Genomic DNA, 24,683 nt, shown 5'->3' on the forward strand with positions numbered 1-24,683 from the left:
ATGAAGTCTTTGAACAGTAGGGGTCTGCCCTGTTTGCAAAACCAGAGCAGCACCCGGTTAACATGCCTCACTGTAGGGTCTTCTGTTCAGAGTCTATGGGTCATCAGGAAAACGTTACCGCACGTGCAACACCCCATTAAGACATCCATGCACTTCCGGTGCCTGACGGCTCCCGACTCTGTTGTTGGGAGAGTCAGCATTTGGGAGTGAAACCCAAGACAACGGTCTTTAGATGGAGATGGTCTTCTCGTTTTTTTCAAATGGCTGTTTGCATTCAATAACATTGCAACTAAGAAAGTTTCCAAGATGTCTTTACGATACTTCTCCATGTCTGACTCTCCTGACACAAGTAGTCCTTGATGTGTGGGAGGAGGGTGCCAGAACCCAGCGAGACAGATGGTGAGTTTTGACTGGTCGATGTTAACTTATATTTAATGTAGCAGACGTTGAACAAAAACTCTCCCAATCTTTCTGGGGTGTTTAGCATCTCTCTTAAAGCAAAATAAAATAAATAATGATGATAATGATATCAATAATATCATCATGGGAAGGAAAAGTAAAAACACTGCATGCAGTGCTCAAGACTCAGGAGTCCAGGCAGTCCATCTCCTAGGCAACAGGCCTGCCCTCTGTGATGGGAGGACGAGGGTGCAGGATGTCCCTGATACCCACCTACTGTGCGCTGAGCAACACAAGACACAGGCTGGCTTGTCTCTTCATAGCCTCTGAGTGCTTTGCCCGACAGCCCGACTCAGAGTACGGGTCCAGTAAGAGAGTCTCATCCGTGGCACGATTCTCTCCTGGAGCTGGGCTTCCTTCTTTAGCATAAGGCTTGTGTCAGTAGAGTCACCTAGCTTGTGACACCTGCTGCTGGCTGTGTTGCATCTCGGCGCCTCTCTTGTTTTTTGTCTAAGGTAAGATGGGTGTCAGAACACTGTCTCGAAGGGCTTCCTGGCTTAAATGGACTCCTCGGGAGACGATGCTGTAGTGTATAGTGGGCAGCGGACCTGTGTGTGCATCAGGCCCGGGAATCTCTTCCACTCCTCAGGAACAGGCGGCCAGGCTGCCGCTGGTAGTGCTTAGCAAAACTCCACTTGCGCTGGTCTGCACAGGGGTGCAAGGAGCTGCTCCTTGTGGAATCGGTTTTATTATTGTGGTCGGTCTCACAGTCCACTCTTAGCCCCGTCATACCTACCTATAAGGAGAGTTTTCAGTGTCGAGTGGTTCCTTTGTTCTTGGCTGTAGAAATGAATGTATAGCTCCACACGAGAGAGTATGTTTGAGGCCATCGTGGAAGTTTCCATCTAGGGGAGGGGGCCAGATAGGAGGCAGGGATAGACCAAGGGAATAAAGTTAGACTTGTTTGGTAGGGGTAAGAGTGGATTTAGGAGCCATGACGTGGCAGGCTGCGGAGCTCTGCTGGTAAGTAATTTCTGTAGATATCAACGGCTTCGTTTATATTTATTTATTTAAGTTTTCTTACTTATTATGTAGTTACACGTCAGAAAAGGGCACCGGATCTCATTATAGATGGTTGTGAGCCACCATGTGGTCGCTGGCAATGGAACTCAGGACCTGTGGAACAGCAGGCAGTTCTGTCTCTTAACTCCTGAGCTGTCTCTCCAGCCCACCCCAACCCCCCCACCCCCCGCTCCCCCAATCAGTGGCTTCTTATGAGATGTCATCCATAGGACAGTGGCCAGAATTGGAGACTGTTCAGTAACTCTGCTGTTCTGGTCAGGATACTGCCTCCAGATAACATCCCAGGTCCAGGCACAGGAGAACCTTAAGCTTGGCAAGTCTCCTCTTCGCCGTGCTTCCAAAAATATCCTGGTTATAGCCACCAGGAGTCCCTGATGCTTCCGGGTGAAAACCGATCCAGCTCAGGGTGGAGTTTTGAGGCAGAGAGCCTGACTGGCATTTCAGGGCTGGGGGGGTGAGTGGGATCCCCCCTGCCAGTCAGCCCTTACTCAGAACAGCCTGGACAGATGGTGGCCAATGAGGATCACTTAAAAAGGGCCGATTCTGGCCTTTGCTATGCTGGTCCTCCTGCGTCCTTTCTTCTCCCTTGCTCCATAAGACTGCAAAAGCTTATTTTCAAAGGCCATCGTGCAAGATGGAAGTCTATTCTCCCTAACTCTCGCTCTGTAAGACTGCAAGATGGAGGTCCACAGTGTCCCGGGCCGAACTTGTAGCCAAGCCTCAGCTGCTGTGGCATATGTGTGTACCAGAACTTGGACAAGAAGTACTGGAACACTTCTCTAGTACCGTCAATCAAGGTGGCTGCTGTAATGGTAGTTGTTACAGTAAGTGATTTGTATATTTTCTAGGACCTGCGCCACGAATAACTTGATTCAATTTCCTCACCACCACCACAACCACCACCACCACCACCACCAACCCAGTCAGACAGGAATGAGCACACGGGAGCATGCCACTCTGATTGCCATCATGTGCCAATAGAGGTCAGGGTGCGGTTTTGCAGCTAGAGAAACAAAGGTCGTTGTTGGGCAAAGATTAAAAATAACTCTACGTTGGCTCCCATAGAAGGAACATGAGGTGCTTGGTGACCCCGGGGAACAGCGTTCTCAGCTGCCTGCCCAGCATCCGGACATGCGTTGGTTTTGATTTGTGCAACGATCTAGTGTGTGCCAGCTACTTTGATACACAAATGGAATAATGAGAAATCTCAAATGCAGGGAGCTGCAGTGTACTGACAGCTTTGAACATGGGTGTGCTCTATGAGCGCCAGGCAAGCAAACGTTCACCCTTCCTGGCTTTGAGGCTTGCTGGCTGGTGGCAGCCCAGTCTGAGGGACAAATTTAGTTTCCAGATTAGAATTCAGAACCTGTGCTCCCCTGCCTGGCCTCTAACAAGTCTTTGGTCTTTCTACCCAGCACCCACCCACCTGACCCTGTCTTTAGAGACATATCATTTTTTTTTCTTTTCCTTTTATCAAAATCCCCGGCCTCGGTCTTGAATCCAAAATACAGCATCACAACTGTGTTTTGCTTATAAAAATAAGCCTGGTCATGTGAGGGTGACATTTGGAGAATGGCAAAAAGGTAGGGAAATAAGTGTGAGAGTCTGTGTTGTAGTGTGGTTTTGAGACCAAAGATCCTACAACGGAACTGGCTGTTCCTGCAAAGCCCCTTGCCAGAACATCCCCAGCTATGGAGCCCTTTATCCATTCCCACCATGACGGTGTGTTAGCACTTCAGGGGGCGTTGACAGGCTTCATGTCCCTCTGTCAGCAGGGTCCAGTACAGGCCGCCACCCAGGGCTCTCCTCAGCAGCTTCCCCAGAGAGAGGCGTCCACCTGGAAACGTTCCTGTCCTAAGCGCCTATGTCCTTACACTGACACGAGGGGCAGCTTCAGGATGCCCAGAGGTGACACGCGTCACTTGCATCCCTGTTAGCAGCGGGGAGGGCATGGCACAAGGCGTCCTTGTCTCGTTCTGTGTGGCTCCCAGGTGAGCGAACACGGTGCTGCACTCAGTAGTAGACACGGTCGATGCTCGCGACGGACCTCGTGCAGGTCGGAAGGGGATAGGAAGCAAAGCTGTCACAGCCCATGGTGTGGATTCTGGGGATGTGACTGCGTGGCCTCTGATTTCTGTTGCCCTCGTGGAAATGGTGACATTTTCTCAAAGCGTGGCCAGTAAGCTGAGAGCCGCTTCTCAAAATCATCTCTTTAAACATGCAGCTGGAGATGAATAAGCCAAGGTTGTTATGACGATCCCCCGTGGCATTCAGTGGAGGCAGTTCTTGTCACGGTCACCATGACAACTCCGAGTGTTCAACGTACATGCATCTGCAATTACATTCCATTAAAAATGAAAGGTTTCTGTTATTGCGCTCCAACCTGACGTGACCACCATTTCCCCAGAGATCAAAGCCCTGGTCTGCTGGCTAATGCACTTTCAAAGGCACCAAGTTCTTTGGTAATTGCCTTTTAATTCTTGTGGAAGTTTGAATACCATTACATTTAGGATGGCTCAAACTACAGTTATAAGATGTAAATGGTTTTAGGTCAGGGTTATTCAGACCCTCTCCCCAATGCTCCGTCGAGCTCTCTCCTTTTACACCAACTCCATCCTCAGCTGCGTGGCCGTCAAGGGGCAAGTGTGACAGAACCTCCTACGAGGGGTTTCATTCTAGTTTCCCAGGCCAACAGGCTGCAGCATGCCAGGCTGAACTATTTGTGGGCTTTGCTGGGTTGGCTCGCCCGCACCGGCTTCTCAGTCCTGAGTGAGGAGGAACAGAGCTCAGTTCCATTTGCAGAAGGCCAGCAGAGCCTGGATGAGTTAATTTATCTTTGATATTGTTAGATGAGCCTTTCCCTTTGCAGGATCCCTTCTTTGGAACAATAGACCATGCACCCTTGGAAGAAGGTATCTAAACAACTCAAAGGCCTAATTGCTATTATGTGCACAAGAGAAACTGAGGGAAAAAATGTTTGCTCCCCAATAATTACCTCTGTCTCCAAGTAGCCATTCCTGAGCAAGGGAAAGGGTGGAGTGAAAATAAGCTCTGCATTTTTATTTGCATTGCACTTGAAACAATTGCAGGGGTTCCCTGCTTTTCCTCACCTCAGTCAAAATTCAGTAAAATGTAGTTACCTTTCAATCAAGCCTGGTCATTGGGGATTAACATAATTAAACTTGTTCATGAAGGCCACAAGAGTCCACGTTTCCAGGGACACGTTTTATTTCGTAGTCTGTGGGGTAACCCTCAGGGCAGTGTGGAGGCTTCACAATGTTACCTTCATAATGTTACCAGTAGCCAGCATAGTGGTCGTGTGCAGAGACAGGCAGGGCTTGTCTGCAGGCCACATTTACGGTGGCTCTGTGCCTCCGTTTAGAAGTAGAGTCGGGGAGAAGATGTCCCTTTCTGCTAAAGACAGTGAAGGCCCTCCCCAGGGCTCCCAAGGATGGATGCAGATACACTCTGGAAATCAGGAATGGCGAGGGCTTTGTTCTCCATGGCCTTTCCGTTTCCTAGAGGCTGAGCTGTGTCAGGATTGTCTAGGGCACAGTAAGACACAGAGGAGAGATGCAAGAGGGAAGGCCTGGCACTCATGGCCCAGGTCTCACAACCACCTTCCTGAGAGGCCGAAGCTGGAGGCCTCAGAGGCAAGGACAGCCTGGACAACTTATCGAGACCCTGTTTCCAAAGCGAAGAGAGGGCTGAGACTTGCCCAGCCAAGGCCCTAGCTTCAATCTGTTAGTGTCGATAAAGAGGAGGACAGTGAAATGGAGGAGAAGGAGGAGGAGAGACAGAAGGGCCAAAGCCTCCGTAATCCCAGGTACTTGGGCTGAGGCAGGAGGGTGGTGAATTCAAGGCCAGCTCGGGCTACAGTAAGACCTTGTTACACACACAGAAGAGACATATCTAACCAGAGACAAACACGAAGACGATTGTGAGGAAAATAAGGACATTAGCTTCCACCCATTTCCTCCATGTCCCGTGTCCCTGTCAGCTTCTGGAAGTAATGGCGAAACCTGTCCCAGAGCGAGGAGGCTGCACGCATCTCTGTGGCTCACAGGACACATGGTGCCGCCGCTCTGGCACAGCCTTGTCAAAGACAAGCTACTGTTTTTATTTACCGTCCTTCAGCTAGAGCTGACACCTTTGCGGAGGACCACGTAGAAGAGGGGGAAAGGAGGGGCCTTTTTACACGGGCTGTCAGCTTGGAGAGGGTCACAGGGCTGCCACTCCGGGTCTCGGACAGTTTTGAGCCTTGCAATAATTCTTTGATGGATTCTGCCACATGTAGTAGCCCCGTGTGGATTATGAGCAGAGCGGGAGCCTGCACTTAACACACAGGAAGAGCTGGCGCCTTGGGGCTGATTGCTGTTTCTCATCCTCCTGGAGTTGGCAGAGCTGGGTTTTGTCTGCAACCACCCAGCTGATGCCTAGGGGGTGGACGCCTCCCCCGATAGCCTTGGTGACTACTGAAGAGGGCTGAGGGAGGAGGGAAGGAGATGGCCTGGGTGATGCTACGCGCTGGCGCAGAACTGAGGGAGAAGATAAAAGACGGGGTGGCTGTCCCGGCCGGCAGAATGGCTCCCGAGTGTCTGTGGGGTCAAAGCAACCCTGGACGATGAGAGATGATCAGGCTGTCACACAGGAAACTGCAAAAACTGTTTCTCAAAAAGGTAAGGACGCAGCAGATGATGGGAATGGGCAGGGCGGAACTGGAATTTGACCTCACCTTTGGAATCACAGGGGGACAGTTTGCCAGCGAGGGCCAAGGAAAAGAAGAGTTACTTCCTGTGGCGGAACGAAATTCCGCCTTTCGTTAAGAAGAAAGATGTCCAGGTGTGAGATTGTGGGTGGTGCCCAGGTGTGAGGTTGTGGTTGGGTGTAAAGCTCTAAGCTGTACCTCTGACAGACGCATCTGTTTCTAATTCTTTTTGCTCTTGAGTTGGAGCTCGAGCAGATCACAGGTCCCCGTGTTCAGTTTCACAGTTGAGGGCAAGGGGTCCATTCTCAGATTCCGTAGATTTAGAAGGAAGAGACAGAGGAGATGGTGGATGGCCCTTATTCAGACTTAATAAATACGGAGTTTCAAGGGGGGAAAAAAAATCATCTCAGGGGATTCTGTTTGCCATATGAACTCTTTTCTTTTAAAAAGAAAACTGCTGTTAATATGAAAGTATGCCTAACATAAAAGTTCCTTTTACGTTTTCCTCTGTCCTGCTGGCATCACCCACCAGGCCTCTGCATTACTGCACAAGCCACTGTGTCGCTCACCTGCATGAGCTCATCACCCAACATTAGGACACTACCCACTCAGCGAGCTTCTCAGTCCGTACCCCATCCACCTGTCCCTTTTAAACTTAAATAACCAGACACATCTACGTCCCTTCCACATCAGATCACAACCAGCCTGTGTCTTGTTGGGTGGCTCCTCTACTCTTTTTTGCTGGATTTTCTGAAACAGGGGCTCATATAACCCAGGCTTTCCTTCCTCAGTGTAGCTGAAGGTGCCCTCAAACTCCTGGCCCTCCCAAGTGTTAGGGTTACAGGGGTGTATCATTATACCTGCTTCATGTAGTACTAGGGATTTAACCAAAATCTCCTGCTGTGAGAGTCAAGCATGGTGCCGACTAAGATACATCCCCAACCTGAAAAATTACTTTTAGCTCTGTCTTTCACGTCTCTTTAAGTTAAAGTATTGCCACGTATGGTGGCTCGTGTCTGTAATCCTATCGTCAGAGAAGTAGAGGCAGGAGGATCAGACTTAAAAGTTATCCTTGGCTACATAGTGAGTTTGAAGCTGAGACCCTGTTTCAAAAAAAAAAATCAATTAAGCAAAACAATGACAGCCCCTTCTTTGATGATGACAGGGAGGCAGTCAGGACCTCAGGTCTGGGCACTGTTTTAGTTACTGCTCGTTTCTTCTGGTTTGCAGTGGCGAAACATGCTTTCTAAAAGCAGAGCTCAGCTAGCAGCCCGAGACTAGGAATAGACCCTGCACGTTTAGCCATCCTAGTTTCTATTGCCAGTGCTCTGAGACTGGAGCTTGCCTGTGGTGGGGAGCTGTCCTCTAGGCTAGCCAGTCCCCGGAGAACGCCTTTCTTAGGAGTTTGCCTCCCTGCACAAACTGACAAGAAAGGACCCACACCTAGATGCCTTTGTCATGGACAGTCCCTGTGAGAGAGTGTCTGTTCAGTGTTGATCGTGCGTGCTCTGTTGGCCTGCCGTTTCCGAGTAATCGTAAAGCCAAAAAGTTTACACACAATTTTAAAAAGTGATGGTTTTGTTCATTAGCGATCCTTCAAACGTATACAATGTGGCAAATCAACATACAGCAAGAGCAAGCCCTGTGGGTGAGAATAGCTCGCGGTACTCCATTGACACCGGAGTAGCTATTACCTACAGCCCTGGGTACTGCGTGAACCCCGAGGCAGGGGTTCTTCCTGAAGGGGCTCTGGGCAGAGGTGGCAGAAACCTGGTGGGGTTATGGACGGAGTTCCCTCCAGAGCAGAGGAATCTTTCAGGGTTTTGGTTCCTCATTGTTCTTGGGTTGGGTTGGCAGGTGTCTGGCCTGGAGCTCTCGATCAGAGTGTGCGGGATCCGTTCCCATCACTGTCTCCACAGCGCCGTGCGTGGTTTGTTCAGAGAATCAGTGGCTGCCCGCCGCATGTTAGGTTTCATTTTCACAGCCCGCCCCGCACAAGCTTTATGACAGAACTGATATAGTCTGTGAGGACAGGCACTTAGTCTGTCCCCCGTGGCTGCAATTTACCCTGGTTCTGCCCTGAGCTCATCGCATCGGAGTGTTCTTGCTTTTAAGGCATCGTGCTCTGCTGTAGAGCTAGGACAACAAAGAGATGGGTTTTCTTCTTCTTCTTCTTCTTCTTCTTCTTCTTCTTCTTCTTCTTCTTCTTCTTCTTCTTCTTCTTTTTCCTCTTCCTCTTCCTCTTCCTCTTCCTCTTCAGACATGACATTTGTGTTCAGCACAAATGTATTTTGGAGGCATACTGTTGGGTCTTTATGGATATTATTTTTCCAAAGTTACAATTAAATTTTTATTTTTAAGAAGTTTAGTTCAAAATGGGTAGTGGCATGTGATTTCTGTCACCAGAGCCCGTCCTAGGGATACTTGTCCCCTTGATGAGTGTTAGTGGGGTCCAGGGGTGCAATTGTGAGCAGGGAGGATGGGGTCCAACCAGGAGAATTCATTATGGCATACAGGACATCTGGCTCCACACCCTGCGTCAATTAGGGTACTGCCTAGAAATGAGGTAGGAGTTTGCTTTTGGAAGTACATACAGGGAGGCAGGGCCTTGCTCTTGCCTTCTGGATGGAATCTTGGATTCTCAAGGGGCAGCCAGAGTTCACAGCAAACAGCAGAGCACAGAGTTAGGCGTGGGAATGCCCCTCTGCTCACACCTTGCTCACCGTCTGGCAGGAGCGTCAAGCACAGGTAAGAGGATATGTCACATCACCCAGAGTAGACACCTTGCATTTGCATAGTGGCAGATACTTGAGGCCATACCCCACTTGAGGCTGGGGCAGGAGAATTGTGACTTCACAGGCAGACCGAGCTGTAGAACAAGTCCCTGTGTCAAAAGGAAAGACTATCATAGAAAACGAGTGTGTGGTTTTATTTTTCTAAGAAACTAACAACAAATGCACGCGAACATCTTCAGGAATGGGGTAACTGAGTCAGATCCTGGTGGTGTGCGTGAAGGGGCCGGCAACGGGGTATGAACGCTGCTCCACCCTTGAGGGAAATCTGTTAAGTCGGTCCAGCACTACCAAGGTACTCCACTGACGTCTGTCTAGCATTAACTTTCTGCTCAGTGGCAGGTGGCCCTGGGCTGAGGCTGTGAATATTGATCACCAGACTGGCCCTTATGGGAAGACACAAAGTCATATTTGAAATGACTGACGTGGATTTGACGTAATTTCTAGTCACACACACCAGGCATTGATGGGATCTTTCAAAGGTTTTAGATATAAATGTCAGGTGTGGGTGATACACTCTTTAGACCCGACAGGAAGGAAGTCATGTCTAGCCCTTGTCTTTTCTAGCACTGTTTAGACCTTATTCATTCTTGTCTTCTGTTCTACTGGGATGTCTTTCCCAGGAGAAACCAAACTGTTTTCTAAAGTGTCCATCAATCCTGCTGTAGCTATGTTCCCCTTGCTGTGTAGATACCAAGAGTCCAAGCGTCTCCTTTTTATGATCTCTACTTTGTACTGAGGGCCTAACTCTAGGGCCCCAGAATATGATTGCTTTGGGAAATTAAGAAAAAATAGTCATTGGGGTTGCCCTGATTTGTCTCACTGGTATCTTATCAGCAGGGGGCTGAGATGCGCGCGCACACACACACACACACACACACACACACACACACACACACACACAGAGGGAAAAGACAGGGCTGCAGAGCCAATGAGGGAGAGCCAGGACCAGCAGGAGTTACTGACCTCAGCTTCACACTTCTTCTGCCTCCAGTGTGTGGGGAACAAGCATCTGCAGGAGCCCAGCTCACTCACGGCAATGGTTAAAGCAGGCACGCCCGTATGTTCCCCTGTGGAAAGAGACAGAGAAGACCCCCTGTGTGCTGCGTAGCTGGGCCCTGGTGTCACAGGAAGGAGGTGAAATGCTAATGCTGCTTTCCAGTGTCTTCATCAGGAACAGGGCAGTTTCTGCCCCTGACAAAGAGGGCTGGCTGCCTGCTCTTCAGTTTCCTCCTGCAGAGCCCAGCTGAGGCAGGAGCATTGTCTGTACGTACATGAGTGCACACGTCTATGCGAAGCGCCATGCATGCATGCTTGCAGCCGCACGGAGCCATGGCCTTTGTCCCCACCCCTCACCCCCAGAGTCCAGCCACAGTGTCTCTCAGCCATGACTCTGATCCTCTGGTAGGCAGCTTCTCCTCTCTCGGCTTCTCCGGCAGGTCCCTAGATACAGAGTCCCAGCACTGTTCCTGCTTTACCTTGTCACCATAGAGCTGCGTGTTTTCAAAGGAGGGGGAATACTCCGGGGACCCCCAGTGACTGCCTCAGGGGCTCAGCTCCTACCCTGTGGGTGCCGGCTCCTCTGCAAGCCAGTGGAAGCTATAGCCGAGTTTCTGTGTGCCCAAAGTGTGGCCAGCCAGCATGGCCCAGGAGCGACCTGCAGCTCAGCACGCCAGCGTGCGTCTGGGCTCAGAGGCAGATGCGTTGGCTGAGCACGATGCCTTCATTTTCCCAACCAGAGGCCAGAGACCCTGCTGGCCCCAGGAGGCCTCTGCATCAGCAGGGCTGACTGTCCTCAGAGACTTTTTAAAAAGGAAAGGCCAGGTCAGTGGGTAGACTCTTAACGAATGCCTAGGGCTGCATGGTGGGGAGTGGTGGGCTAGTCTCTGCGTGCATGGGATGGGAGACTCACAGTGGGAATTCCTGTGCCCAGCGATGAACTTGAAAGGGTGCTAACTGCCTGTGGCATGGACGTCTCAGGGCCTGGGTGTTCCAGGGAGACTCCTGCTGGCTGATGGGGAAAACAGCAAAGTGCCAGAAGCTGGTTTGGAAAGGAAAACATTCAGACCACCAGTTTCCTACTCTGGGTGTCTGCTGTGGAGAGAAGGGAGCTGTGCTCTGACAGGCAACCAGCTCCTGCCTGCTGTTTAGGCCTGGTTGGCTGTTTAAGTCCTGTGAGTGAAGAGGGAGAAGAGAGTGGAGGAAGAGGGCCCCCTTGCAGACCTCAGGGTGCTCGTCTGGCAGAAGGGCCAGGCAACCAGATCTGTGTCTGCTGAATGCTCGGCAGAGGTAACGTTGCTCAGGATGATGGTAGCTCCCCAAGGCTAAGGGAACCCTGGTGGGTGTTCTGTGACGAAGCAGCCACGTGGGGGCCAAGCCTTTGCCTGATGAGCAGACACGTGCTGTGCTAAGTACCGGATGGACAGTTAAGATTTACGTCACACACTTGTTAGAAGCTGTGATATGGCCAAGCAGCTGGCATTGGAATGGGCTGGGATTCAGGCTCATTCTTCAGTCAGTGACTACATGTTTGGGGCTGGTTGGAGCAGTGTCACAGCCCCGGGACCTGTTTGTCTGTGCGTTAGACTCCACGGTGTCCCTCGGGCACACGTAGAGGTGTGGGTGTCCCTCTCAAATGTCCCTGCCCCACAGTGAGCTTGCTGCCGTTATGTAATTGACAGTGGGTGTTATAAGTGATAACGACTACAGTGTTATCACTGTATCACAGCACTGGTAAAGACAACAGAAAAAGCATGCAAAAGGAATTGAGGCCAGGAAGCAGGCTAAAGGACTAAGCGGCATGGACACATGGTTCAGATGGCTTTCCTATCCTGTCCCATCATTGAAAGTTCTGCCCTTGGGGTTAAGACTCATAATCCAGGGCAGTTTTGACACAACTATGTATTTCTCCGAATGTCCTGGCTCTGCACCGCCGCCCTTGTGATGTGCCCTGGAGCCTAGCCTGGTGAGAATCTACCTCAAGGGTTCCTTTGAAAAGCAAAGCTTTCAGACAGAACCAGCCAATAGCACGTTTCTTCCTGTGAGCGCTGCTCAGGAATGCAGACATCCCAGCACTGTGGAGGGGTCAGAGCAAGTTTTCAGTGTCCCTTAATGTCCCTTAGTGTCCCGGTCTGCTCTGCTCTGGTGTTGATGGTACTCAGCCCAGGACTAAGGTCTGTTGTAGGGCTGGCACCATGCTGAAGGCCTGCCTAGGGCAGGCATCCCAGGAGAGGTGCCTTCTGGGCCTTTCTGCAGAGCTCACTCCCTGGAAAGTAGCTCTGGGGGAGGGGGAGGGAAGCTGCCCACTGAGCGTGACTGTCCCTTGCTTGTCCGTCAGAGAACATTACAGAGCTGTTGACGGTCAGCATAGTACCCAATGGCAGGTGCTTCTGAGTGTTGTGGCTCAATTAGCTGGTGTGTGTGTGTGTGTGTGTGTGTGTGTGTGTGTGTGTGTGTGTGTGTGATTAGAAGCTAAATTACCCTCCTAAGTGCCAGATTACCTTCATGCCTTCCGTTCATCGTCTGGGAGGAAATGAACGAAAGGAACGTTGTTTGATATTCAGCATCAAAACCAGTTGTGACAGTACAGTTCCTGCCCCTCCAGAGCAGCGCTCAGCACCTGCCCTCCCCTCTCCCTTCCCTCCCCACTCTACCCTAGAGTTCACACCTGCCCTCCCCTCTCCCTTCCCTCCCCACTCTAACCCTAGAGTTCACACCTGCCCTCCCCTCTCCCCTGACCCTCCCCACTCTACCCTAGAGTTCACACCTGCCCTCCCCCTTCCCTGAGCCTCCCCGCTCTACCCTAGAGTTCACACCCTATGCTTCTGGCTCCTGGATACTGACAGAAGTTCAGGCAGAAGAGTTCCCGCAGCCATGTGGGTAGGCGTGGGATTGCAGGGTGGTGTGTGCTCTTATAACTGCCAAGCATCGTCAAATACTAGCAATTTAGATTTCCAACACCGAGGAGCACACACGGCGTTTTCAGACATTTTAAACATTGGCCAAACAGACCTAAGCTTCTATTCCCTGGTGACAGATGATGCTGGGAATTTAGGTACAATATTTTCTTCTGGCCCTTTGGTTTCCTAGCATCTTAACTACATGTTCACACCCCTGGCCCCATTTCTAGAGGGCTGCCCGTCCCCTGGTGACTTTTCGGTGTTCTACACAACCTGGAAATCAGTGCCTGTTGCAAACGCTGCATGTTCCTTCCAGCCGTTTCTGCCTCAGCTTATGAACCATACCTTTTGTAGTGAAGGAAGATTTAGATATTCAAACCAGTCATGTTTTGTACTTGTTTTGTATGGTGTTTAAGAAGTGTTTCCTACTTATGAAGGTAAAGATCGGGTACTTTTTCTTGCAACATCAAGTGTCGTACTGGTGGGATCGATTGGTGTGCAGTGTGTAGAGGAGACTAGATTTATTCTTTCCGCAGAAAGATGAATGCTGTGTGTGGAACCCTTGACCATTCTGTCTCCTTCCTGTTGGTCCCAGTACGCTCTCTTATTCGTTTTCAATGTGCATGGTGGGTCCTCTGAACCCACCACTTGCCAGGGAACAGTTGTTTAGTACTAGACACTGGCCAGCATGGTTATTCTGGCTCATAATGATTCGCAGTGTAGACACTGGCCAGCATGCTTATCCTGGCTCATAATGATTAGCAGCAGTGTGGGGCTTAATGCTAGTGACCTCTGGAGTGTAGGGGCATGGGCATGTTATCTGGAGCACACACGGTCTCTTTGCCATTAGACCACAGCTGCCTGTGTCCCGTGGGGACCAGAAACTATCAAGCACCGTTCCTAGGAGTTGCGGGACCCTGTACCAGCCCTCTGAGCATGGGGCCTTGGACACAAATGCTCACACTCAGAGCAGGGACCTGACACACTCAATGCATGCATTTCTCTCAAAGCATGCTCTGCGGGGAGCAGGGTAGGAGCCTTGTGGTGGCGGTGAGCGGGGAACAGAAGAAATGTGACAGGCTCTGAGACCCTGGCTGCCTTGTAGAAGGCGGCCGAGCTGTCCTCACTGCGCTCTGACACACAGGCCCAGTGAGTAGCTGTGAAGGGCCAGGTCCCCTGAACACTGGGCTTCCTTCGAGTTCAGAACCTTTCCAAGATGCCTGTGGGAAGTTGCCTGTCCATCTTGTACGTGTTTGAAGAGGACCTCCTTTGGGTTCCCACAGGGACTTTTTAACTTGAGGTTCCTGCCTCGGCAAAGGTCCCTCCATTCCTTACCACACACAGTACACGTTAGTTCTCGCTGGGGTGCTTGACTCAGACATGGAACAACATCATCTGTCACCCGGGGCTCTGCACTCACAGTCTGTACTCCAGGGCCCTGCTCACATCCAGGAGGCATGTGTGCTTCCTCAGAAGTTAAAACAGGTGTACACAAGGGTCCCATTCAGGGATCGTCAGACCTAATGGCTTCCTTGGAAATTCCTGGCTTTTTTTTTTTTTTTTTTTTTTTGCTTTACAGCTCCAGACTTAGAACCGTTTAAATATAGAACGGTACCATGAAAAACATCATGGAAAAGGAGGAAACACTACCACCACCACAGACGTGTGTTTAGACAAGTCGAAGCTAAGTGAATGACTCAGCTCAGACACTTAGCTTGTCAAGAGGTTTTGTAAATCCCTGCTGACTCTTATAAACATCATTTCTGCTCTTAGGTATGCTCCCAGCCTCACTTGCTCCCAAAAATAACTTTTGTTATTAAGCTTCTGTGAGGCAAAACTGCCAGCACCGGGTTGAGATGGTTGACATTTTTAAAACCAAGGTATTTTCACAGTGTTTGCTTTGCAAAGATGGAGGGAGGAGCCATCTCCAGACGGGAGCTGCATACTTGCTGTGCCACTTAGGGGCGTACACTGAGGACCACAGCAGGGAAGGAAGGCACAGCCTCTTGGTGATGACCTCACCCGGGGTCTGTACTTTCCCTCTCTGGCTCTGGGTAAACACTGGCTCTCTCTGATGTAGGTCACTGGGTTCCATTATGTTTGCATTTTTTTTTGTAAACCCAAGGGGAAGATATGAACCATATTGGCAACTGCTTCGGGGGCTTTGGGGTGTACAGGCACATGAGTTTACTTTGTAAGGCAGTGTGGCTCGGAGGGACCTGAAATCACCCAATGTCCTCTGCTGCTACTGTGCTCTGTTGGTACCCACTGTGGTCTTCATGGGTTGCCTCTGGATTTAAGATCCGCCTTGATTCCTTGCAGCCTGTCTATAGCTCTGCCCGAGGCCCCTCCTAGCTTCTCATCGCCCTCCCTCTCCAGAGCCCCTTCCCACCACCAGATGGCAGACTCAGAGAACTTGCTGCTGGCTTCCAAGCCCTCGAAGGACCCCCTCCAAAGCTGGGCTTCCCCCCACCCGGCTGCTTCTGTGTGCAATCGTGATGATGTTCCAGAGGCCGCCCAATGAGCAGTAACACACTTGGACGTTAATACATGTTCGTATTTCCTGGAAGGGGAATGATATCCAACACACTTTAAACAAAGGGCAGGCCACAAGGCAATGCCCTGGCAAACACTGCATTTTAATTAAAATAACAAGCATTGTAACACCTGTTCTGGAAAGATCCAGGATGGTGACTCTCACTGAGTGCCCATATTGGAAAACAATTTCAACTTACTTCGTTTTTTCCTGTATTTCCCATTTACAAATAGAGCCTTTTTCCGCAATCAGGAAAGCAAGGTGACCTTTCCTTTTTTTTATTTTTTTATTTTATTTATTTATTTTATATAACTGATTCCATTTAAATGAAAACAAACATTTATAGACAATATTTGGGAATTTGGGCGTCGTTCTTTCCAAACTACTTCCTGCTGGTAATGGGGCGCTGTCATGGAGATTCAGAAATCCTGGCTGTAGTCTGCAAGGCTGCTTTGTCCAGCTGTTTTGAATGTAGGATCACCTGGTACTCTGTTTCAGGTGGTCTGGCTTGATCAAACCACATTAGTCTGGAAGGAATCCAAGGTGACCTTTTCTTACAGAAATATAAGTAAATAGAATATAGAAAAAGGGATTTGAGGTGTGGGTCCAACTCAGCAGCCAATATGCAAGCACGTTTGTCCAGTTCATGGCCGCCAGTAGACTCCTTTGTGTACAGGAACTAGGTTAGGGACCCCAGACACAGGGGACAACTGCTTCGCTCTCTCATGGACAGCTGGGAGGCCCCCTTTGAGTATCCGTTTCCTGGGCAAGAAAACTCATTCTGGCTTTCACGTAAGGATTCTAGAAGTCTCTTTCTTTCCTCCGGAGGGCACTGCTTATCCCTAACTGTATCTCAGACTCTGGTTAACACAGCAAGGGAAGGGTCACCCCTCATGGCGTCTGGGTGCCGGTGCCTGAGACTCGGGAGTGGTAATGGGACACTACACTCTTGGAGTAAAAGGCAAGTTGGTTGCAACTCTCAGCCATACCACGGCTACCACTGCTGGGAGAGAGAGGCAGGCGTGAAGTATGAGGGTGGTTTGCCTATGAGGCTGGCGCGGATATCAAGATGGAAGACGATGTGTCCTTTAAACCCCAAGTACGCCTGCCGACCTTTCCTCGTACCCCAAGCACGCACTAGTCACTGGTTGGCAACTGGCGTAAAATGGCATTGAACCAGTGTGACAGGCTGTGTCTCTGGCTTTGTTAGAAACGTGGGCCACCCTTGCTGCCTCTGCCCCGCCCTCCTATGCCCACTCTCCTGCCATTTGGGCAGTTATGGTGCTGGAGGGACAGCTGCCTGGGGGGAACTCGGGGTTATCGCTTCTGCTGTATGTTCTCTATAATGTTTTCCTGCCGCTGTGCATTTGACTGGACTGTTCCACAAATACAACTAGAGGAGAAGGCTTCTCATGACTCCATCAGTTCCCCAGGTAAGCGAGCCCCTCCCCACCCCTCCCCTCCCCTCTTCTTTCCTGTCCTCTCCTCCCCCCTCCTCTCCTGTCCTCTCCTCCCTTCCCCTCCCCTCTCCTATCCTCTCCTTCTTCCCCCTCCCCTCCCCTCCCTTGTCCTCTCCTGTCCTCCCCTCCCCTCTCTTCCCCTCCCCTCTCCCTGGAGCTTCTTACTTGATTAACCCTTACAGTGGGCCCTTCGAGTCCTGTGACTTCTGAACTTCCTGGGTCTCTTTAACCTTGGAGCCTTCTGGACTTCTCTCCTCCGCCTAGGAGGGAAGGGTTCAGTTCAGAGGAGGCAGCAGCTGTAGAACATTAGTCTAGAACCTCGGTGTTTTTCTTGTTCTTGGACAGACAGTTGTTTCGTCTCACAGTGAACCATTTCCTTCAAGTAAGTATGTGTGGGAAAGAGAGCCTCCAGCTGGCCGCATCTTCAAAGGCTCGCACAGGAGGGAGTCACATCCCTAGGGAGGTCAGGGCTCTGCTCGGTGGGCGTGGACCTGGGCACACTCTTGGAGGTGCTCCATCATTACAGTGGGGAAAATCAAGGCAGCAGCAACTTGGAGCAGCTAGCCACACCCGGTCAAGAGTAGGTGAATGCATGCATGCTGGCACGAGGTTCACTGTCCTTTTTAGTCCAGGACCCAAACCCAGAGAATGCTTCCTCCCACTTTTAGCCCTGCCTTCCCACATCAAACAATAGAAACAAGACAACCCCATCTAAAATGTTCACAGGCCAGCCTAAGCTAATGATTGTACATTGTATCACTAGCAACCATGATACCTTCACTAGGAGTCTACATTGTATCACTCAAAGTTAATGACCAACTAAGAGTCTACATTGTATCACTCAAAGTTAATGATGGACTAGGAGTCTACATTGTATCACTAGGAGTCTACATTGTATCACTCAAAGTTAATGACCAACTAAGAGTCTACATTGTATCACTCAAAGTTAATGATGGACTAGGATTCTACATTGTATCACTCAGAGTTAATGACCCATTAGGATTCTACATTGTATCACTCAAAGTTAATGACTGACCATCATGCTGGGTTAACCATCAGTCACTGTACAGCCAGCAGTGCTGAATGGAACTCTTCAGACGAATTTGTCAGGCAGTAGCCCAGGCTCCAGGAAACTCTTCCTGCCCTGTGAGCATGCATGGCCGCTTCTGGGGACTTGAGAGAGTCTTCTGACTGGTTTATCCCACTCAGCATGCCTTTCAGGTACACGCACATTGTACAATGTGTGTGAATCCCGTTCCATCTTAAATAATATCACACATCTCACATTTTTGTCCATTCATGGCTCCCAGAGCGGCTCTCACACAGGCTTTTGTGACCAGCTGTGCCTGTGTGAAGGCAGGTGGATGGCTATCTGTTTCCAGCTCTTCACGTATATTCCCTGTAGTGGAACCGCTAGGTCCCATGGCAGTGTGTGCTTAGGCTCTTGAGGGATGGCCAGGCTATTCTCTACAGCAGCTGTAGTGTCTGTCAAATTGTCGGCAGTGGCTCTCATTCCCCCACATCCGCTGTGGCACTTGTAATTCTCTGTCTTGTTGTCGATGTTGTTTTGGTGATAGCTCTCTGATGTGTGTGATGCGATGAGCTCTGGTGTGTGGCAGAGTGTGCGCGAGGGCTGTGCTTGTGCTCTGTCACACAGACTCCAGGGTTCAGAAAGGATTTTAAAGAGGGGATCTTTTCCTTTACAGTAATGCCATTTTCTTTGTTTATACGCGTGCAAGCAGAGGGAGAGCCATTTCTCTCAGCTATGAGTCTGAGTCCTAGCCAGCTGGGACCTTGCAGCCTGCAGGTGACCCTCCCAGACAGCTTGAGGGCAGGGTCTGGGCTTGTCTGAAGCAGGCTGGTGGTTAACACAGCTGACCTGGGGCATCAGTGAAGAGCAAGGACTGAGAAGAGTCAGGAGGAACTGGTGGACTCAAAGTGTCGTGCTGAGCATGCTGAGTGTGACTGCCCTTTGTGTGACCTCGCTGAGTGTGACCATTCATTCACTCGTGTGGCAACGCTCACTGCCTTCCCTGAGCCCAGCTTCTGGCCATTGGAGGAGGTGGTAGAGGATGATCCAGATGCTAGTGCCTGGGAGGATTCAAGTGAGTACAGGAAGTGCAAAGGGATGAGCGTGTGAGAAAATTTGCAGCCAGGATTATTAAGGACTTTCCAGTAGCCAAGTGATGGGCAAACAAACAAGAAAAAAAAAATTGATAGAATTCCTCCCCCCCCCCCAGTCAGGCTCCACGGGTGGAAACTAGAGTATTGTTTAAGATAGAAAATCTAATTTTGGAGAAAATCCGGGTAATTTAGCTAGACACATCGTTTCGGATGGTTCTAAGGCTTGCTGTGGGGGTTCTCAGGTGACATTTAGAAACAGACTTTAGAATGTTAAAACTAGTTTTGGGCTTGAGAGCAAATACAGTTTTAGCTTGTCAGTGGCAGTCAGAGCCTTGTCATTGAGTGGGTGTCACCAGGGAAAGAGGTGCCTGGGGACCACAGGGAGACAGAAGAGCTGGAGATGGCAGGATCCCTGAGGACCACTGGGGGGGACTACTGGAAAGGAGGGATTTGGAGCCAAACTGTATTTAGTTGAAGAAAAGTGAGCAGTAAAAGTCAGAAGAGAAAAGTGGCCCCCAAAACCCAAGAGTGGAGACAAAACTCAAGAGAATGAGGCAGAGCAGAGTCAAGCAGAGACCTGAGTTGGGGAGTTGGTGTGGGCTGGGGGTGTGTAAGGCATGCCTGGATGAGATGGGGCCAGGTCTCGAAGCCTCTATCTTCTCTGTGCAGAGAGAACACTATCTGTAAGAGAAAAATGTCCCCTGGCTTGCCTGTGAACTTGATACGGAGCCAAGGTTGTCTTCAAGGAGAAAGAAAATGAGACGCTTTAGAAGGGAGCAATCATATCATGTACCAGCAGTGGCCTTTCTGTAAAATCACCTTTAACAGAATCAAATAAATGGAGGGGGGTGGGGATGCATGAAAAAGTCATTACAAAAAGAGAAAAACTGGAATCTTTTAAACTGTGGAGCTAGAGCTAAAGAGTGGTGGGCTTATTTAAGTCACAGAATGAAGTGTGGTGTCTTCAGCCGAGAGCTTAGGTGACACTAAACTGGGACCACAAGACGGTGGCGTCACGAGCTTGTTTCTGTTTCCTGAATTCTCAGAGCGAAGGATGCTGAGGGTCCCAGGCAGTGAGCCATGCAGAAAGGCCCTGAGCTGGCAGAAAAACCAAGGTCACTGTTTAATAAACTGAAAACCAAAGAAGTGAGCTAAGGGAGTTTTGTTTCATACGAGGTCATCCCAGGAGACAAGATGAAGCTGATGCTATGAAACTTTTCCGTTAAAACGAGCAACAGCTCAATCTAGCAGAACGGGAATACACAGGCAGCAGAGAAGAAAGAGATGAGCCTCCTGCCCGCCAGTGGCGAATGAGAAGGACCCTCGGTGACTGGGGAGGGACCTGGCAGAGTTAGTATTTGAACAACTAAATAGCGCAGTCACACGATGACTGCACAGATTAAGATACACGGGACGAGGATAAAGTATGGGTTATATATTTTATTCTGGGAGATGTCACTTACACAAGAAACCAGTGACGCACAAGTTCCGCTCCAAGGATCCACATCCAGGCTGCCCTCTATGACCCGACCGGAAACCAAGAGAGAGCAAGCCTGTCCTGGACCCCAGACCAAATACCACATGCTCACCTACGCGCCTGTGACCATGCCCAAGTGGGGGTGGTCAGTGCCACAGGTACGGCTGGGTGGATCTCTCAGTATAGCAGCACACTTAAAAATCCTCAGATTGAGTTTTTAAAAAAAAAATCCTCATTATTTGATTTATGAAAGAATGCATCCCAAATGTGCCTGGATTAAAAACTTCAAGTAGGAAAGAAAGTCTGTGGTAATAATAATAAGCAAGGTTGACTTCAAGGGAGGAAGCATTAAAGGGCTCGGGTGAGGGAGGCGGGTGTGATCTGCGATGGCGACCGACAGTCTCGAGCCACCATCAACAACAGCATCGAAATTCACGGTGCTCCCACAGCAGACATTCGGGGAAAAAGAGGAGTGACAAAATTAGGAGACTTCAACTCCTCCACTAACATCTAACAAATCAATAGTGACCAAGACAGCCACTTATTTACACTCACATGCAAATAGAGTCAAAGCAATGTACTTGATATATGCGCGTGCCCTATGTACTGTGTGTATGTGGGCAGAGACAAGCCTGTGTCTGAAAGACAACTTTGTCTACCTTTTAAGTATCCGTAAAACACAGTGAATATGTGATTTAAATTACATCTCCAAGCAGACTCTTTTTTTTTTTTCCCCATAGGAGGGGGCGGGGCATACCCTGTTTTCCTTTTAGTCATCATTGAGAAAATGTCTCTTAGTTCTGGCTTTGTTTTCCTATTGGTACTTGAAAGCCACTTTGAGATACCTATAGAGCTGGACTAGTGAGTTTGGAAGCAGGATCAACCCAAGGCTGGACCTTCTTCCAGCTTCCTCCCTCCGGTTTCTGAGTCAGCCCCAGCTTTGGGCATTGCTGTCTGGACAATACTCTCTGGGTGTTGGTGTGCAGCGTCTGCTGATCATTGCAGACCTGACAGGCGAGGCTGAGTAGGCACCTGTCCCCTTCTCTTCCCTACTCAGAGGCCTGGACCCTGAACATCAGCAATAGGCAATAATGATTTTGACCCGGGTGTGGTGGAGGATGCATGTGAAGTCAAGGCCTGTCTGGTCTACATAGCAAGCTCCAAGACAGCCAGGACTACATAAGAAGACCCCCATCTCCCAAACAGGAATTGCTAGGGCCGGTACAATTACAAACCGTGGTGTGTGCTCTCCACTTGTGTGCACCTGGTGGTAGTTATGTTCATTACCTTCCCAGCTCCAGGCAGGGGCATTGATGTAGCCCAGTGGGCAGATATCTCAGGGCCTCTGGGGCAGCTGCTAATCTAGAGCCAGCTCCTGTTTGTCCAAACCTGCCTCTTCATGAGCACTCAGGGGTTATTTTTTGTTTGTTTGTTTGTTTGTTGTTTTTTTTCACTCAGGTTTTTTAAAAAAATCAAACTGTAGACGTCAATGCATGGAGCAGTCATCCCAGATGTGTCCAGATGTGTCCCAGATGTGTACTGCTCACAGGACAGTACCAGGTCTGAGAGCAGGGTCCTCATCCTCTATAGTAGGAGAGGCTTATCTGCAGGTATCAACCCTTGTAAGCGTCCTGGTTGCTCGAGATTTGGAGAGGGTCATGTGAGCATGTCAGGAAGTAGCGTCTAAGGACTTGAAAGAAAGCAAACCATGAACCCAGGGACAAAAGTGTCCACCCTTGGGGTTGAGCTTGGAGGACTGAGGGCACCTTTCCTGGTCCAGCTTTGTTGCAGTACAGGAGTGAGGCCTTCAAATGTCCTAGGGTCTTGTCAGATGGTGAGCCACTCATTGGTCTGTATTCCATCATTAAGACGGCTAGCTCTTGTCGTCTAGCCTTGTGACAGAGATGCTGATGCTCCTCATCATCACCACCACACCGCCACCACCCCGTTTGAGTAGTTTCTGAGCCAGGAATGAATTGCGTATTTTTTTCTTTTTAAGTGATTGGAAAAAGTCTGGAGAATTTTTCATGGCCCATAAAAATAATTGACAGGCAGCTCTAAGAAAGTATAAAAATGTATAATTAGAACCCATCACACTCACTCATTTTGTGGTGTCTGTGGAGTTTTCTAGTACAATCCACCATCTGGCCCTTTGTTGGAAAATTTTGCCAGATGAAGCCAATTCCATTGACTTTGTTGACCAAGTTGAATTCTAGTCAAACCATTGAAGGTTTCTATCTTGTCTGATCAGACCGCTCCCCTCAAGATCTGTGGATTCCTGAAGTTCTTTCAAATGTTAGTGTTTTCCAACTACATATAGGAGAGGCAGGTAGGAGGGAGGGAGAAGAGAGGAGGAGGAAGGGGAAGAGGAGGAGGGGGAGGAGGAGGAAAAGGAGGAGGAAGAGGAGGAGAGGGGGAGGAGGAGGGGAAGAGGAAGAGGGGAGGAGGAGGAGAGGAGGAGGAAGAGGGGGAGGAGGAAGAGGGAGAGGAAGAAGGGAGGAGGAGGGGGAGGAGGAGGGGGAGGAGGAGGGGGAGGAGGAGGAGAGGGAGGAGGAGGAGAGGAAGAGGGGGAGGAGGGGAGGAGGAGGGGAGGAGGAGGGAGAGGAGGAGGGGGAGAAAGAGGGGGAGGAGTCTAACGGGTAGGTAGGTTTGAACCTGTTGACCTCCCTTCTCATGGACTCCCTGCTGGTGTTGTGGTCTTCAAGCGGCTGCTTGGCGCTGGTACCCCCCACAGTGGTGTGCATGCAGAGATCTGGAAACACATGGGAGCTCCAGGTAGCGTGTGATGAGGTGTTTCGCCGCATTATCAGAAACACGTCTTTTTCGTTTCATGATTGGAGTCCAGTTCTTTGGTTCGTTTCACCAGGAGTGCATGCACAGACCCTCCTGCCTTGTATATTCAGGTAGATTTGTCTTGCTGAGGAGTCAGGATGTGATCCTTTGGGTTTTTATGTAGCTTTCAGGGCATGAAGCATATTCACAAAGACCCGAGGACTCTGCCTTTTTTTAAAGAGGAAATCATTTCTGAGGGATTTTGTTTCCCTTGATGAGTCGATTTAGAGTCTTCTTACAAATTCTGAAATAGTTGGATGATAAAAGGCTGGGTTGGTGTGAGCTTCGTTCGGTTCAGGGCCAGCCTAACTGCCGTGTGCCCAGAGTGGTGGCCTGGGAGGGATTTGATCATCGCTCATCCCCTGTGGCTGTAACTCAGGAAGCTTGTCAAGGGGGAGTAAATGTGTACATGCTTTGCAGAGAAATGACACATCATCTCATCGCTGCAACTGTCATTAACAACAACAGAAAGTAGGCAGCGGCAATCTAATTATGGTAAGCATTGCTAGGAACACTCTGGGAATATTCCAGAGGCCTATCTTGCTCCTGGGAACCTTCTGGAACTTAAAACATCTGAAATCTGAAATGTCTTGTCCCTGCCTTGGAGCACCCTTCCCACCACACACTCTTTGGCCCACCAGAGCTTTTCCTTGGTGCTGAGTTCCCGAACTCTTGCCCACTAAACCTCGTCTCCTTGGAGCCCCATTTCACCCGGGCTCCTACCTGCAAACTCTGCTACCTTCACGGTTTGGGAGCAGTGTACAGAGATAGATTGAGAGAGCCTCCTCAGGGTCTGGGAGAGCTGCTCAGCGTCGGGGTTGTTCACATGTCCGCATCTGGTGTTTTCACTTAGCCCTGTTCTGATCCTTTCTGATTGCTACAGTCACTTGGGGTCACATGCCCAGGATCCCAGGTGCTCAGTGTCCTCCACCAAACTTCTCCAAAGCAGCTGCTGCACCCTTGATGATGGCTGTGCCTCCCCCCACTTCATTGCAAACGCTGAGCCCAGACAGAAATGCCTGCCCATTTTTCATGTTGCGCGAAATGTTTCTATTTTGCTTTCTTTTTCCCCCCCTCAGGTGAGTTAACTTGATTGCAGTGTTTAGTGACCTGGGAACTAACTCTAAGCTTGTCATGTGTCCCAGCTAGGAAGGCAGCATCCGTCAAACATGTTCCTGGATTCTAGTGATGACGTCTAATTCCTCACTGGTGCACTCACCTTTTTAACAAGTCAGGTTGTGTGCTCTATGGTAAGGACTTTTACTGTGCCCCCCCCACCACCACCAAGATGGTCCTGATTTCAGTTACCACTTTTATCCTACACACCTAGATGCAGATGGATCCAGGGTTGGGCTTTTCTGTTCCATTAACCT

At 49.9% G+C, this 24,683-nt stretch overlaps 1 protein-coding gene across 1 annotated transcript in view; it reads left to right on the forward strand.

Moving 5' to 3' along the window:
* The window catches only part of Rps6ka2 (ribosomal protein S6 kinase A2), a 192,696-nt gene that overhangs the window by 39,698 nt on the left and 128,315 nt on the right, over positions 1 to 24,683 (forward strand). The window lies entirely within an intron of this gene.

The sequence above is a fragment of the Phodopus roborovskii genome, unplaced genomic scaffold (assembly GCF_943737965.1).
Source record: "Phodopus roborovskii unplaced genomic scaffold, PHOROB, whole genome shotgun sequence".
Taxonomy (NCBI): Eukaryota; Metazoa; Chordata; class Mammalia; order Rodentia; family Cricetidae; genus Phodopus; species Phodopus roborovskii.